Source organism: Palaemon carinicauda, chromosome 18 (genome assembly GCF_036898095.1).
Source record: "Palaemon carinicauda isolate YSFRI2023 chromosome 18, ASM3689809v2, whole genome shotgun sequence".
NCBI lineage: Eukaryota > Metazoa > Arthropoda > Malacostraca > Decapoda > Palaemonidae > Palaemon > Palaemon carinicauda.
In genome coordinates, this window is record NC_090742.1 from 15,344,045 (window position 1) to 15,361,544 (window position 17,500).

Here is a 17,500-nt window from a genome sequence, read left to right on the forward strand (position 1 = left end):
ATAATAATAAGTGAAGATGAGTGTACTTACGCTCGATTCTCTTGTTATTTTGAAATGTATGAGATTATTATTATTATTATTATTATTATTATTATTAGTTAAGCTATAACACTAACCCAGCCACTGAGGGGGGCAAGCCAGCCTCAACTTGGTGCCGGTCCCAAGCCCGGTAAATGGGGAGGGTTGGCAGCAGGAAAGGCATCCGGCCATGAAAAATTAGCCAAAACCAATATGGCCAGTGGAAATTGTGAGATTAAAATCAATGCTAGGGCATATATATAATGAAGTGTGGGACACGGGTAGATGGAGAACGCTGGCCAGAAACATCGACCCCACATAAAGTGGGAAAAGATGCAGACAAAGTAGTTAAGCTATAACCCTTGTTAGAAAAGCTGGATGCTATAAGCCTAAAGGCTCTAACAGGGAAAAATAGCCCAGTGAGGAAAATAAATAAAGCTGGATGCTATAAGCCCAAAGGCTCTAACAGGGAAAAATGGCCCAGTGAGGAAAGGAAATATGGAAATAAACATACTACAACAGAAGTTATGACAATTAGAAAAAAATCTACAAGTGTGTATGCTATTCATGCAAATAAACAAATGTTCACAGACATAAGCATTAAAAGAAGAAAACTATTCTGACCTCGATTTTGTTTTAAACTAGAATTTTATGGCTCTGTTAAATCAACAAACAAAACTTAAGTATTTTTGGCCAATTTTTTGTCTTGCAATGTTGCTAAATTGTAGTAAAATGGTTATTTATTGCAAGTCCAATCCCAATTAGTGGGAGCCTATAAATCTACCTTCTGAGTCATCAGCAGCCATTGCCTGGCTCTCCGTGGTCCTAGCTTAGGTGGAGACGCAACTTACACGCTGATCATCTGTATATATGAGAATGAGAAAAAATAATAGAGGAGAGAGAGAGAGAGAGAGAGAGAGAGGAGAGAGAGAGAGAGAGAGAGACCTGTGAGGAAGAGGAATTGTGGGTAGGAGGGTGTTCCGGAAGCAGTAATTCGGGTATAAACGATTAAGACATTATCCGCAAAGGTTTCCAGCACCTGTGATTAAAGATGATTAAATGGCTGACTTAACCCTTTCAGCCACAACCGGTTACCAACTGATTTAGCATCTAAGCCATAGACCCAATTTCTTCGACATTTTACCTAACTCAAAAAAAAAAAAAGACTATTAAATAGAATCTTACCACATTTATCCTCGTACAGCTAAAGAAATTTACTTTCCTTTCATATAGAATTTTGCATATTTCAACTTATCTCTTAACGCCAAAAACCACATTTATCATCGTATAACTGAAGATATTTCCTTTCCTTTGATATATAATCTTACATATTTCAACTTTCTCTTGATACAAAAACTATAAATATAGAATCTTACCACATTTATCATCATATAGCTGAAGAAATTCAATTTTCTCTGATATATAATCTTACATACATTTACTTAACTCTTAACAAAAAAATTTATAAAATATAGGACTTTACCGCAATTATCACCGTATAGCTCAAGCAATTTATTTCTTTTGATATATAATTTCACATATTCTAACTTAAATCAACACAAAAAACTATATATATATATATATATATATATACATACATACATATATATATATAAATATATATACATACATACATATATATATATATATATATATACTGTATATATATGGAGAGAGAGAGAGAGAGAGAGAGAGAGAGAGAGAGAATCTTACCCAATTTATCATCGTATAGCTGAAGAAATTTACATTCCTCTGATATATGATTATACATATTGTAACTTATCTCTTCACAAAAACTATAAAAGATAGCGCCTTATCGCATTCATCACATCACAGCTGAAGAAATTTCCTATCCTTTGATATATAATCTCACATATATTTTAACTTACGAGTATCTCTTAACGTAAAAACTATAAAAGGCAGGACCTCGCCACATAAATCATCGGTTAGATGAGGAAATCTGCTTTTCCTTGATATATAATCTCACATATTTTGTATATTTTTCATATACGAAAATAATAATGAATAAATCACACAATTACTGGACATGTATATATATATATATATATATACATATATATATGTGTGTATATATATAAATATATATGTATATACATATATATATGTATATATACGTATATATATATATTATATATATATATTTATATATATACATATATATATATGTATATAAATATTTATATATATACATATATACACACACATATATATATATATATATATATACAGTATATATGATAAACGGGAGATGTTGAGTAGAGCACCATACATATTGAGAGCCGCATCTCTCTCTCTCTCTCTTCCCCCGTTACGAAATATGACCAGACCCGAATATCAAATCCCGTCCACGGCCAGTACCATCAACAATAAAGGAAATATATGTCCCATTACACCACCTGCTTCTCTCTCTCTCTCTCTCTCTCTCTCTCTCTCTCTCTCTCTCTCTCTTTTGGAGAACTCTCACGTGATTCAAAAGGTGCAGCATCTGGTTCATGACTACTAGGTTGTGGATCAATCCAGGCCTCCCGCCCATCAATTTACCCGGTTGTAAATGTGTCCCAATATCTGCTGGGGTCAAGAAAAAAAGAGTGGGGCTAGCAACCTAGCCAAAATCGATGTATATACATTTACAATAACACACACACACCTATATATATATAATATATATATATATATTTATATATATATAAATATATATATATATATATATATATATATATTTATATATAAATATATTATATGTAAATATATACATAAATATTTATATATATTTATAAATGTATACAATATATATATGTGTATATATATATATACATATATAGTTCATTAAAGAATCTAATCCTCTTTTCATGCACAAGCTGCCGAGTTACAGACGAACCTTTTATGCAAAATAAAAAAAAAAAAATAAAAAAAAAAAAAACGGTGGGGAAGGTTCATTATCAACACTTTAAATCCCCTACACAAAATGTCCCATTCATTCGTATAACTTGCAAACCTTACTCTGCTTCCTGGATTTAAATGCCCTTTATTTTCAGTAGAACTTGAAAAGTTCAAAGTTGCAGCAAATGTTATTATGTTAAACAGTCTGACATAAGTCATTTTTAGTCTATGTTTTACTTACCTGTTTTAATGTTAGTGATTTTTAAATACTTTATTCTAATTTTTTTCATTACTACTGATATCGTTTATTTATTTCCTTATTTCCTTTCCTCACTGGGCTATTTTCCCTGTTGGAGCCCTTGGGCTTATAAGATCTTGCTTTTCCAAATAGGGTTGCAGCTTGGCTAATAATAATAATAATAATAATAATAATAATAATAATAATAATAATATTAATAATAATAATAATAATAATTCTGACATTTCAAAATTATTCCAGAACAGCGTCTAACTGGGTTAATCATAAGACACTTATATATAAGCTTTGTAAAGTAACTATCGCCTTTAAAGATTTATAGTGACCAGCAACAAGTTGTTGTTGGAGTTATTGTTTGTATTGTCAGTGTTGTTTGAGATTTTTGTGGCACAAGACCCACTTTGTCTGCTGTTTCGAAGAGTATTTTTCTATGAGCTTAAATATATTAGTGTTGGTAACATGGTTACAAGTAAAAAATAACACAGTGTACTATGCAGATGATGCTATTCTTGTTGCAGTTAACCTTTCGCCCCAAATACAAAGTGAACGCAGATGATGCTATTCTTGTTGAAGTGAATCACTCGACCCAAAATACAAAGTGAATGCAGATGATGCTCTTCTTATTGCAGCTAACCATTCCTCCCAAATACAAAGTGAATGCAGATGATGCTATTCTATTGAGGCTAACCATTACCCCCAAATACAATGTGAATGCAGATAATGCTATTCTTGTTGCAGCTAACCATTCCTCCTAAATACAAAGTGAATGCAGATAAAGATATTCTTGTTGCAGCTGACCAATGCTCCCTAATACAAAGTGAATGCAGATGACACTATTCTTATTGCAGCTAACCATTCCTCCTAAATACAAAGTAAATGCAGATGAAGCTATTCTTGATGCAGCTAACCATTCCTCCTAAATACAAAGTGAATGCAGATGATGCTATTCTTATTTCAGCTAACCATTCCTCCCGAATACAAAGTGAATGCAGATGATGCTATTCTTATTACAGCTAACCATTCCTCCTAAATACAAAGTGAATGCAGATGAAGCTATTCTTGTTGCAACTAACCATTCCTCTCAAATACAAGGTGAATGCAGATGAAGCTATTCTTGTTGCAGCTAACCATTCCTCCCAAATACAAAGTGAATGCAGATGATGCTATTCTTATTACAGCTAACCATTCCTCCTAAATACAAAGTGAATGCAGATGAAGCTATTCTTGTTGCAACTAACCATTCCTCTCAAATACAAGGTGAATGCAGATGAAGCTATTCTTGTTGCAGCTAACCATTCCTCCCGAATACAAAGTGAATGCAGATGATGCTATTCTTATTACAGCTAACCATTCCTCCTAAATACAAAGTGAATGCAGATGAAGCTATTCTTGTTGCAATTAACCATTCCTCTCAAATACAAGGTGAATGCAGATGAAGCTATTCTTGTTGCAGCTAACCATTCCTCCCGAATACAAAGTGAATGCAGATGATGCTATTCTTATTACAGCTAACCATTCCTCCTAAATACAAAGTGAATGCAGATGAAGCTATTCTTGTTGCAACTAACCATTCCTCTCAAATACAAAGTGAATGCAGATGATGCTATTCTTATTTCAGCTAACCATTCCTCCCGAATACAAAGTGAATGCAGATGATGCTATTCTTATTACAGCTAACCATTCCTCCTAAATACAAAGTGAATGCAGATGAAGCTATTCTTGTTGCAACTAACCATTCCTCTCAAATACAAGGTGAATGCAGATGAAGCTATTCTTGTTGCAGCTAACCATTCCTCCCAAATACAAAGTGAATGCAGATGATGCTATTCTTATTGCAGCTAACCATTCCTCCCAAATACAAAGTGAAGATGCTGCTAGCTTTAGTCTGGTAATCACTTCAATATTCATTCTCTATATTCTATAAGACGTACAAGGTAAACAAAAAGGAATAAAAAAATATTGTATTTCATTAAATCGCATTGAACATCTGTTGTCGTTATGGTTATATACACCTGTTTAACTCTCTCTCTCTCTCTCTCTCTCTCTCTCTCTCTCTCTCTCTCTCTCTCTCTCATCTGTCCAATTAGTGTACCTAGCCACAATATCCACGCCACCATTTACCAACTACGTATATAAAGCCGGATAATAAAAACTGCTAAATATCCTAACAAGCTAATCACGAAATAAGGTATATTATTCGCTATACGATACAGCTCCAGTTTTATCATGTGATAGATGCAGGTTTCTCTTCACTGGATAAAAAAAAAGACATCAAACAACCCGGGGAACAAAAGCATTTCCGGAAATGCCGAAAGTGAGTGACGGGAGGTATAATGCGCCTAAACAGGTCGATACCAATAGCAGTAGACAACCAACGCATAAATGGACAGCCTCTCTCTCTCTCTCTCTCTCTCTCTCTCTCTACATAGAACCCGAATTTGATCCCTGGACAGGACGAGGAAAGATACGATATGAGTATGCGAGTGTAATGGCTTAAAAATCCAGCAAGTTTTTGAGAACCTATGAAGATAATGTTGGCTTGCTTTAGTTTGTCGCAAGTCCTCCGTCAAAACATTCTCATTTATAACATAAAATCAGTATGAACGGGAAAGGACCTACCTTGGGTTTCTCTTGCCACACCGGGAGAGGAACCAGTCATCATATATTCATAGGATATCCTCTCACTGCCACAAACAGGTACTCACGTAACAAGTTTACCACAATGAAGGTTAATGAAGTCCGAAGTTTGGTGCCTATATTAATAGAGGTGTCTTGGCACTGTACATTGAAGGAGTTGAGGTGTAATCAAGAACAATTCTATCAAGAACTAATGTGCTATGTTCACATGAAGAAAGCAGCAGTATTTGAGGTTGCATTATCGAACATGGTCCCTGTTTCAATATAATCAGAGACATTGTTTATGTGTTCACATTAATAGTTATTGTCTATTCACATAGAGCTATTGTGTCTGTGTTCACATTAATAGTTATTGTCTGTTCACGTTGAGCTATTGCGTCAGTGTTCACATTAATAGTTATTCTCTATTCACACAGAACTATTGTGTCTGTGTGTTCACATTACCAAAGCCATTGTGTCTGTCCACGTAGCAGAGCTATTGTCTGTCTACATATCAGAGCTATTGTGTCTGCGTTCACATAAATATAGCCATTGTGCCTGTAAACATAGCACAGCTCTTGTGTCTGCGTTCACATTAACATATCCATTGGGTTTGTGCCCACATTAACATATCCATTGGGGTTGTGCCCACATTGACAGAGCCACTCTTCCTGTGTCAACATCATCACAAGGATTCTATCTATGTCCATGTCAAAACAACCTTTATATTTAGTTCTACATTATCAAAACCCTCGTGTGTTCAGGTCAACATGTGTATAGTCATAAAATATATAACCTCATCTAAAACGAGCCATGATATTTTATTGTCCTAATTAAACAACTGACATACACAATGCAAATATTACATTTGGGGGGCGGTAAAATTGGGTCTTTAATTTTCCTTCTACCAGGATGCAGAAGAACAGATTCTAACTTTTGCAATACGAAAATAATAATAATAATAATAATAATAATAATAATAATAATAATAATAATAATAATCATGGCCATTCTTCCTGTGAGACTATTCTGACGATGTGGCAGAAAAGTTATTGTAATCAAATTCTGAACCTGTGGCAAAAAACACTCAATATAATCAAAATCTGAAGCTGTGGCAGGAAAACTTCTGAAGCTGTGGCAGAAAAACTTGATGTAATCAAATTCTAAAGCTGTAGCAGAAAAACATTAACGTAATAAAATTCTGAAGCTGTGACAGAAAAAAGCCTTAATATAATACAATTCTTAAGTTGTGGCAGAAAAACTTTAATGTAATCAAATTCCGAAGCTGTGGCAAAAAAAAAAAAGAACATTAATGTAATCAGTATGAGAATCGTTCAGCTAAAAAGTAAGCAACATATAAACGATTTACGTGAAAAGAAACTAAAATTATTTTAATAACATAAACCCAGTAATACACCAAAATCATTAATCGATGAAAGGAACGTTCCATGCAACAAAAACAAGATCTAAGCGTGATTTTTTTAGCTACGCAAAAAAAAAAAAAAAAAAAAAAAAAAAAAAAAAAAAAGTATACAACCTCAAAGAAAAGGAAAGCGAACACAGTTGTTTTTTGGTTCACAATTACCATTATTTTTCTACGCCACAAAGTAATACATTTACTCCATTATGAACGGGGAAAAAATAACATCGAATTTCCTAGTGATGTAAGACTATTAAACTTTAATCTGATAATGACTATACAGGTTGACTACTATGGAGGGAAATTTAAGCCTTCTTTTCATTTTTATTTTATGACATAAAAAACACGTAAACATCGGAATACCATATCATCTTTAACTTGCATTTGATTTGACATTGACACGTATAAACACATTTGTTATGTGATGGCCGATGTGGTAACGCCCCTGACTTGTGAACGCCTGACAGGAATTCGAGTCCCTCTCACACTCGTTAGTTTCTTTGGTCGCTGCAACCTCACCCTCCTTGTGAGCTAAGGATGGGGGGTTTGGGGGACCCTATAGAACGATCTGCTGAGTCATCAGCAGCCATTGCCTATCATTGGTCCTTGCTTGGGTGGAGAGGGGGCTTGGGCGCTGATCATATGTATATATGGTCAGTCCTAGGGTATTGTCCTGCTCGATAAGCCAATGTCACTGTCCCTTGTCTCTGCCATTCCTGAGTGGCCTTTAAACCTTTAAGTGTTGCACTTAACAATCAACCAGAACATTACTGTTCTGTGTTGAAAAGCAAACAAATAGAACAGGGCCGACGATTCTTTTCATAGAAGGAAAATGAAGGTAGGTAATTCAGGTAGAAGGAAGGGGTGTTCAAAGTTTCAAAGAAAAACCTTTTGAGTTACAGATATTTTTGACTGGTTCGCATGAAGAACTTAGTGAAGAGTAGATCCCTTAAATACAAAGACTAATCTCCTGTACTGCATATGAATAATTTTATCCTGTAACTTCCTGTCAGTCATCACATAGTGTAAGCAAACTACTGACTACAAAATCTATGCTACCATTAGCCAAGAAGGCATTGCATTTATATTTATGATAAGGAACACTAGACTTTTGTTAATCCCTTTGAATGATAACTTTGATCGTTATTTTCCATAGTATAGTTTGCTTCAAGAATTTTGAGAAAACAATGCCGAATTTAAATAGTTTTTCAACATCGTTCGACAGCTTTCGACTACGTTCGACAATGACTTTAGACGTCCTACAACAAATATTGTGAACATACAATCTTGTGACGACAGTGAAAAATATTATTATCATTATTATTATTATTATCATTATTATTATTATTACTTGCTAAGCTACAACCCTAGTTGGAAAAGCAGGATGCTATAAGCCCGGGGGTCCCAACAGGGAAAATAGCTCAGTGAGGAAAGGAAACGGGAAAAATTAAATATTTTAAGAAAAGTAACAACATTAAAATAAATATTTTCTATATAAACTATAAAAAACTTTAACAAAACAAGTGGAAGAGAAATAAGATAGAATAATGTGCCCGAGTGTACCCTCAAGTAAGAGAACTCTACCCCAAGACAGTGGAAGACCATGGTACAGAGGCCATGGCACTACCCAAGAATAAATAACAATGGTTTGATTTCGGAGTGTCCTTCTCCTAGAAGAGCTGCTTACCATAGCTAGAGGGTCTCTTCTAACGTTAACAAGATGAAAGTAGCAACTGAACAATTACAGTGCAGTAGTTAACCCGTTGATATTGTAACCCCACTATCTTGTGACGTCACTGTATGATGTTCAACGATGAAGTCAAATATCCTATACAAAATATTGCGACCACACCATCTTTTAACAACACGCGACGATGTTCAACAATGAATTCAGATGTGCTCCACCAAATGCTGCGACCACACTATTTTTGGTGACGCTTGATGATGATCAACGATATCAAATTTGCAACAACAACAAATATTGCAACTAGACTATCTTTCAACGAAGGTGAATAATGTTTGAAGATTATTTCAGATGTCCTACAGTAAATGATGCGACCAAACTATCTTTCGACGATGCTCAATATGTTTGATGATGACGTCAGATGTGCTGGACCAAATGTTGCGACCCCCTTATTTTTCGACAATGTTCAATAATGTTTGACGATTATCTCAAATATCCTACAGCAAATGTTTGATAATGTTCGATGATGACGTCAGATGTGCAACACCAAATGTTGCGATCCCCCTATCTTTCAACGACGGTCAATAATGTTTTGAAGATTATTTCAGATGTCCTACAGTAAATGTTGTTACCAAGCTATCTTTCAACAACGCTTGATAATGTTTGATAATGACATCAGAAGTGGTACACAAGATGATGCAACCCGACAGCAGTCAACAATCATCCAGGTACATAATGGCTGCTAGACATCAATTAACTATCGACCCAGTAATCAATTCGTGACTTAGATCAACAACAATCGGGTACATACTCACGAGAGAGAGAGAATTGTTTTTATTTTAATTAATTTATTGCGTCCAATGGCGTCAGACATTTGGGTACATAGTAACAATAATATTGTTTACATCTACATAGTAATTAAGTTATGGCAAAAGAATTCAAATGGAACACAAAGTAAAATTTAGACCTTTGAGAGAGAGAGAGAGAGAGAGAGAGAGAGAGAGAGAGAGAGAGAGAGAGAGAGAGAGAGAGAGAGAGAGAGAGAGAGAGAGAGACAGTTTTGGCCATTTCAATTCCCCGCTGGAAACCATAAAAAGGGAAATGACTCAATGGAAAAGTTGCCGAGTGGCAAAAGTTTTGTCATACAATGATTACGTTAATGGATCTTGCAGTTTTTTTTTTTTTTTTTTTTTTTTTTTTAAGGAGCTTTGCGTCATTCATGCGTCGTCGGTGTGAGCTTTGACGTCGGGGAATAAGTCAATTTGGAACTAGCATGAATGTACTTTTCTTTAATTGTAGGTTAGAAAATAAGAAGAAAGTGTGGTTGCATAAGCTTCTCTCTCTCTCTCTCTCTCTCTCTCTCTCTCTCTCTCTCTCTCTCTCTCTCTCTCTCTCTCCATACAAAATAGCAAATACATGGAACAGACTTCCAGCGGATGTAGTGAACAGTAACACGGTAAACGAATTCAAGAATTAGTTAGACAAGATCGTAAAAACTTTCTAAACGTCTAAAACAAACTAATTCGCTCTACCCAAGAGCAAATGGAGTCTCCGCGGATGGTCTAAAAGGTCTTCGAGACATCCAAAATCCTTGTAACTCTAAGTAACTACGAGATAAAAAAAATTGCCTCAATATACTAAATAAAGTTTCAAATAGACCTTTCACTTTAACGTTGAGCTTATAACAGAACAGAAAAGAATGCAGTATTCACAAATCAGCTTTAGGCCTAGGCTACTCATATATGTACTTGTAACTCTGTGTAACTCTCTAACTGATATAAATAATCTTAATATGCTAAAGTTTCAAATAGACCTTTCACTTTAACATTGAGCTTATAATAGACCAGAAAATAACGCAGTATTCACAAATCAGCTTTAGGCCTACTCCTATATGTACTTTTCCCAAGTACTTTACGTAATACATTTCCAAATAGGCCTAATATATCAACCAGATTATGTCGTAACACAGTAACTCCAGAAGATAAATCATTAAAATTAATAAACATCACCTCAGTTCACAGTTTTCATTGTATTACTGGAAGATGCTTGAAAAGAAAATAAGTAAATGTTATAATAAAGGAAATTCAATTAATCCTAATGTATTGATGTGAGAAGATATCAGAAAATTTATATCTTTATCAAGAATAAATTTCAAATAAAGCTTACAGCAAGTTCAGGTTTCAGTAATTTGATCCTTTGGCATAAAAGAAGGCCTATTATATAATACAAACTGAAACCGAATAAAGGAAATTCTATTAATCCTAACGTATTGTGAAAACAGGATATGATAAAAAAATTTTTTTTTAATAATGAGCTTCCATTATAGCTAACAGCAAATTCAGGTTTCAGAAATTTGATCTTTTGGCATAAATGTAGGCCTATTATATAATCAAAAGTTAAACTGAATAAAGGATATTCAGTTAATCCTAACGTATTGACGTGAGAACAAGATATGATCAGAAAATTAATATATTTTTTAAGAATGAGCTTCCAATATAGCTAACAGCAAGTTTCGGTTTCAGAAAAATTGATCTCGACATAATAGTAGGCCTATTTTATAATACAAACTTAAACCGAATAAAGGAAATTCAATTAATCCTAACGTATTGATGTGAAAACAGGATATGATAAAAAATTGATAGATTTTTTGCAATAATGAGCTGCCATTATAGCTAACAGCAAGTTCAGGTTTCAGAAAATTTGATCTTCTGGCATAAAAGTAGGCCTACTATATAATACAAAGTTAAACCGAATGAGGGAAATTCAATTAATCCTAACGTATTGATGTGAGAAGATATCAGAAAATATATTTATCAAAAACAAACTTCCAATATAGCTAACAGGAAGTTCGGGTTTCAGAAATTTTATATTTTGGCATAAATGTAGGCCTACTATATAATGCAAGGTTAAAACAGATTAAAGCTCCTTGATACAATGGCAATACATCAATGTTCATATAAAAGACCTCGGGGAGTATAGCAAAGATACAGCAATGATGGATAAAAAATGTATAGGCATACTTAGGAATTTGAATTGAGAATGCTGTATAAAGGCTAAACTAATCATTAAATATATTGCAATCGTTACGTCGTTCATGAAACACTAGATCACCTAAAAACTAATCTAATGAGTCACGACTGCAGTAAACCTTTCAAAACATCTTGAAGTTAAGTAAACTTGTAAGGATATCAAGTAGTCAAAAAGATTTTACATCAGTATCTATTAAATGGCATGTAGAAATTTGACACTAATTAGAAGTCAATTTTCCTCTTAAAAGGTTTAAATTTTAATCATGAGTGGCAGAGGCAAGGGACAGTGACATTGCCCTATCGAGCAGGACAATGTTCTAGGGGCTGACCATACATACATATGATGGGAGCCCAAACCCTCTCTCCACCCAAGCTAGGACCGAGTAGGGCCAGGCAATGGCTGCTGATGACTCAGCAGATAAACCTATAGGCTCCCCCCAAACCCCCATCCTTAGCTCACAAGGATTGTAAGGTTGCAGCGACCAAAGAAACCAAAGAGTTTAAGCGGGACACGAACCCCAGTCTGGCGTTTACCAGTCAGGGACGTTACCACATACAGTAGGCCACATCGTTGATTAAATCAATTCGAAACAGAGCCTTTGAATTACAGGTTAATTTAGAAGCTCTTTCTTTCCACGAAACAGCTACCGGAAAATAATCAAAATTAAGATCAATCATTTTGATACACTGGATGGAAACATCTCTGGGATTATCATCATGAATCTGGATTATCATATTTTCAGAGGTAGGCCTAAAATGTATTAAAGTCCGAAAAAAAAAATCTAGACTCGTCCTACATGGTGGACCCCAAATAAAAATGAAAGGTCGAAAAACTTAAAAGAATAAACAGGACCCAGTCACATTAAATGTTATAAAAAAAACACAAACAACCAAAATATTGCTTCAAATTTTATATATACACTCGAAAGTAAGACTGATAACCATTTACCCTGTATGTGGACGTATCAGTGTCACTATTGAATCCCTTAAATTTATGAAGGAAAAATAATTACGTTAAAAAATGAAACATTGACGCTTGATAAGTTGCCCTCGCAAATGCATTTATCATAGGACTCGGGGAATATCCCATGCAAACATGGTGACACAAAGAACTATGGTCATCAGCAACAACGGCAACTTATCCTACAATTAATGATAAAACCATAATCTGCATAAATGTTAAAGGAATCCAAAATTTCAGCTGTAAGTGAAGCCAGTTAATATGCATATCCTAAGGACAGATAGAGAAATACTTATGTAAAATCCATAATAATGCGTTCAAACAGTTACCTAATCCTCAAAAACTTGACATTTATGTGGAAAATTCTTTCCATACCGATTTCATGATGAGATTAAGTAGTAAAAACTGTTAAACCAAGATAGATTCGACAACTATCACATTTAGCTGGTAGCAAAAGGTTGGTATTAGGGTAAACATTAACGCTAACACTGACCGCATATACGATGATACAGTATAACAAATTTTAAAAGCAATTCGTATTTACCCTACTTATAAAAACCTGGGTCCTTTGAAATAGAGAATATCTACAGCGGCATGGAACAGCCATTGAATTCGTTAATATGGTAGTTAATGACAGGTATTGAGCAGGGAGGAGCTCTGATCACTTTTCTGTCAAAGACTTTACACTTTTGACCTTCAGCTCAGGACTGAGAGGGTGGTTAACGTGTTAAGCATAACTTTAAAGAACTAAGGTTTACAAGATAGTAAATATACAGTTATTTTTTCCTTAAGCATATAGGCTACAAACCTTTTGTCCTTTGAAATATAGAGACTCACTTACTGGTAGGGTAAGAAGTTTCCCAAGAACCAAACTAGTAGGTTAATTTTCTTCCCTGGAATATGCCAGTCTCTTTGGTCTTGTAGGATAGTGAGGGAAATTTTTCCAGCAACCACTATCTGCCATTCATAGGGATGAGTAGGTTGATAAGGTCTTGCCTGTACTTAGCATGCACCTGCTACTTGGTCAATGATAGCATCCTTCTCCCTCAAAGGATAGATGCAGTCTGGAATGATATAGCTGATAAATGATGACCAATGGGTTTGGTATTCGTTCCACTATCCTAACCCTTGTTAAGGGAGGATGGGAAACACCTACTACTTACAGCTCTAATAAGAATCTTTCTCAAAAGTGTAGCTTACCAGCATCAATGTATCGATGCGACTGCTTCATACTCAAGTGAGCAGAAGTAAAGAAGAGGCAAAGGAGCCAGTCATTCTACCTTTCATCCAGACACACATTGTATGTTGCCATTGACAAGATGCTTTCTGTCCCTTGTGAAAGCTGGGCTGGCTACACAACTACTTGATTGCCCACCACCAAGCCAAGAACAAAAATGCTGAATGACTTGAAGGTATACTCGTTTACATAGAAGGCTGTGAGAGTTGTTTGATGCTTCCAGACTCCAGCTTTCATCATGTAGCCACCTGCAAAATTCTTCTTGATGGCCAAGGTGGGACCAATACCCCTGACTTCTTGAGCTCTAGTCGGAACTAGTAATAAGAACTCTTAACAGTTGAGAAGTATGCTCTACAAATCATTCCATAAAGCCAGAAACAGACCATGATCTTTACCCAATCTTTCTTGATTCTGACAGAGCTAAAGAATTGCTGTTGACAGTCCGGCTTGAGAGGTCAAGTCCTCTTCAGATAGCACTGTACGAATAAGTGGAAGAGCTTCCACTAAAAAAACGCTGCAACTCCAGGTTCTCTCTGCTTTCGTTGGTTCAACGACCAAGTCCAAATATTTTGGGGCAAGAGAATCTTGAGTGCCCTCATCACTCGCAGGGGTTGAAGACTTGGCAGACTGCTTCGAATAACTAACCCCACACCCAGAATAAGAGTGTTCTGACTCCCTGGGGACTGAGCCAGAGGTGTATGCTTTGGAGCTTTAGTGACTAACAAACTTGATGAGATGAGAAAACTGTTTTAGAGTATCTTCGACATCATCCTGGTCACTGCCAAGGATGACAAAGTAGAATACATAGCCATTTTGTTTCCTCTTCAAAGATAAAACCTGCCACTGAATGGTAAACTATAATTAAGAATGACAATAAAAAGTCATGCTCTCTACAGGAAGTGCAGACAGAGAGTAGATCTACGGTTGGTCTAATCATGAAAAGGTTGAAACGTCCACCATTTCCCCAACATTTATGAAATTCTTGATTCATATCACTATTAGAATCCAAACATAATCTGTTAACTCTATAAAAGAAAAAGATTAAACCCTTTGAATGGGTCTCAACAATACGTCTACACTTATTGTGGCAGAAGACAAAATAAAAAAATCTTGACAGGAATGAGGAGGGGCTACTTGCCAGAATTTATGAATTCATCGACTATTCCAGCTCCGGTACAGACATTCTCTATTTCAAAAGACAAAAAATTTTTATGTACGTTGGAACAAAATTGTATTCATATCCTCTTGAAGCTTTTCTTGCCAAATAATTTTCTTATATGTAGGCTATGTGTGATGTCACCGTGGTTGTTTAACTTGTATGTTGATGGAGTGGTGAGAGAGGTGAATGCTTGAGTGCTTGGACGAGGATTAAAACTGGTAGACGAGAATGACCATGAATGGGAGGTAAATCAGTTGTTGTTTGCGGATGATACTGTACTAGTTGCAGACACAGAAGAGAAGCTTGGCTGATTATTGACAGAATTTGGAAGAGTGTGTGAGAGAAGGAAGTTGAGAGTTAATGTGGGTAAGAGTAAGGTTATGAGACGTACGAGAAGGGAAGGTGGTGCAAGGTTGAATGTCATGTTGAATGGACAGTTACTTGAGGAGGTGGATCAGTTTAAGTACTTTGGGTCTGTTGTTGCAGCAAATGGTGGAGTGGAAGCAGATGTACGTCAGAGAGTGAATGAAGGTTGCAAAGTGTTGGGGGCAGTTAAAGGAGTACAGTAGTAAAAAATAGAGGGTTAGGCATGAATGTAAAGAGAGTTCTATATGAGAAAGTGATTGTACCAACTGTGATGTATGGATCAGAGTTGTGGGGAATGAAAGTGACGGGGAGACAGAAATTGAATGTGTTTGAGATGAAGTGTCTAAGGAGTATGGCTGGTGTATCTTGAGTAGATAGGGTTAGGAACGAAGTGGTGAGAGTGAGAACGGGTGTAAGAAATGAGTTAGCGGCTAAAGTGGATATGAATGTGTTGAGGTGGTTTGGCCATGTTGAGAGAATGGAAAATGGCTGTCTGTTAAAGAAGGTGATGAATGCAAGAGTTGATGGGAGAAGTACAAGAGGAAGGCCAAGGTTTGGGTGGATGGATGGAGTGAAGGAAGCTCTGGGTGATAGGAGGATAGATGTGAGAGAGACAAGAGAGCGTGCTAGAAATAGGAATGAATGGCGAGCGATTGTGACGCAGTTCCGGTAGGCCCTGCTGCTGCCTCCGATGCCTTAGATGACCGCGGAGGTAGCAGCAGTAGGGGATTCAGCATTATGAAGCTTCATCTGTGGTGGATAATGTGGGAGGGTGGGCTGTGGCACCTTAGCAGTACCAGCTGAACTCGGTTGAGTCCCTTGTTAGGCTGGAGGAACGTAGAGAGTAGAGGTCCCCTTTTTTGTTTTTGTTTCATTTGTTGATGTCGGCTACCCCCCAAAATTGGGGGAAGTGCCTTGGTATATGTATGTATGTATGTATGGTTTGTTGCAAATGAACAGTTTCCCGCTTTAAAAAATAATATTTTTCTATTTTACTTTCTCCCATAGCGTTAGGGTATGGCCGCCATTTTCAATTCCAGACTTATCTTTTATGCTTGTAAAGACATAATTAACAAGGGGAATAACGCAAGAATACTACCTAACCTAAGGTGTTCCACCTAACCTAACATGGGATATGTCCTTAGCTTAACCTAAGTGTCTTTATCTTATTGTTTTGAGATGTTATTCCCAGGTTATCCACTACATAAACTACCACAGTTCGGGCATTTAACACAATTTATGACTACACTATTAGTCTACACAACAATTTGTCAGTAGCTTTTTTTAGCTTAAAATAAATGGAAATTACCGTACAATGGGAATGTTTGCAGCCAGGGAACAGAAAAACTCTACCACAACAAAAGCAGGAAGAACTTTATAAAAACGAAGATAAGACAGTTGGATGCTTCAATGAAGGTAGCAAAAACATAAAACGAGGCATGTGATAATGGAAAATGCACTGATTGGTCATTTAGTCGATGACTTCAAAGCTACCAGGTTATGATAAAATGGGAAATTAAAAAGTTTGTAAAATGGAAAACTGTCCATTTGTGACAAGTTACATATAAAATGTGATTGTTAAAAGAGTCGAGAGACTATGCACATAATACACGATTTATTACATATCCAGGCGGCATGAGTATAAAAATATACCGATATCAGTACAGTTCAAAAAGGGAATGTGATGGTTCTATCCCTGTCCCAGTAAGCTACTTATAAAAACGTTGGATTTTATCTGTATTACAGTAAAACTTTACTAATTTTATATCATTTACGTACTTCTGTGGATGAAATTAAGGTTTCTATTACGAGACGAAAAAAAAAGGCTTTTTTTTTTACTAGTGCACCTGACT

The 17,500-nt window shown here is 35.8% G+C and overlaps 1 protein-coding gene across 2 annotated transcripts in view; it reads right to left on the reverse strand.

Moving 5' to 3' along the window:
• Window positions 1–17,500, reverse strand: part of ssp6 (short spindle 6) — a 363,586-nt gene that overhangs the window by 337,041 nt on the left and 9,045 nt on the right. The gene's annotated exons all lie outside the window — the stretch shown is intronic.